Source organism: Silene latifolia, chromosome X (assembly GCF_048544455.1).
Source record: "Silene latifolia isolate original U9 population chromosome X, ASM4854445v1, whole genome shotgun sequence".
Taxonomy (NCBI): domain Eukaryota; kingdom Viridiplantae; phylum Streptophyta; class Magnoliopsida; order Caryophyllales; family Caryophyllaceae; genus Silene; species Silene latifolia.
The window spans coordinates 144,804,520-144,805,266 of NC_133537.1; the positions used below are offsets into that span (position 1 = coordinate 144,804,520).

A 747-nucleotide genomic window follows, 5' to 3' on the forward strand; every position below is an offset into this window, starting at 1 on the left:
AGACTTCTTCAAGTCTAGCCATATCTTTTTCAAACTTCAAATTGATTGTGTCAATATGAGCACTAAGTTGAGCACCCAATTGAGTAACGGAGTCCACTTCATGCTTTCCTCCTCTAGTAGCCTTGCGAGGTCTACTATATTGTGAGTTATGGACCGCCATTTCCTCAATCTTGTTCCATGTTTGATTGTCATCAACTTCGGTGAACATTCCATTTGATCCCATGTTGAGAATGTTCCTTGAATCCTCATATAGACCATTCCAAAATTGTTGTACCAAAAACCATTCGCTAAGTCCATGGTGAGGACATGAGCGACAAATTCCATTGAACCACTCCCAAGCTTCATACAAAGATTCTTCATCCCTTTGCTTAAAACCCGTAATTTGAGCTCTTAGCATGTTAGTCTTTTCCGGTGGGTAGAATTTTTTGTAGAAGGCTAGAGCCAACTTCTTCCAAGAATCTATTCCGAGGGTGGCCTTATCAAGGCCCTTCAACCATTGCTTCGCGGTGCCGATTAGAGAAAAAGGAAATAAGACCCATCTAATTTGTTCTTGAGTCACACCCGTTTGAGAGATTGCATCACAATAGTCGCAAAAGGTTTCCATATGAGAATGAGGGTCTTCACTAGGCATCCCCCCAAATTGGCTCCTTTCAACTAATTGGATGAAGGCGGACTTGGCAATAAAATTTCCGGTTAGATGTTGCGGTGTAGGAGTACCATTTGGTAGGTTCTCCTCGTGGGTGTGAG

The 747-nt window shown here is 42.4% G+C and overlaps 1 non-coding gene across 1 annotated transcript; it reads left to right on the forward strand.

Moving 5' to 3' along the window:
• Positions 1–290: 290 nt before the first annotated feature.
• On the forward strand, positions 291–397 carry LOC141624437 (small nucleolar RNA R71). Its single transcript, XR_012534244.1, has one exon. It is a non-coding gene; the product is annotated as a small nucleolar RNA R71 (small nucleolar RNA).
• The last annotated feature ends 350 nt before the right edge of the window (positions 398–747 follow it).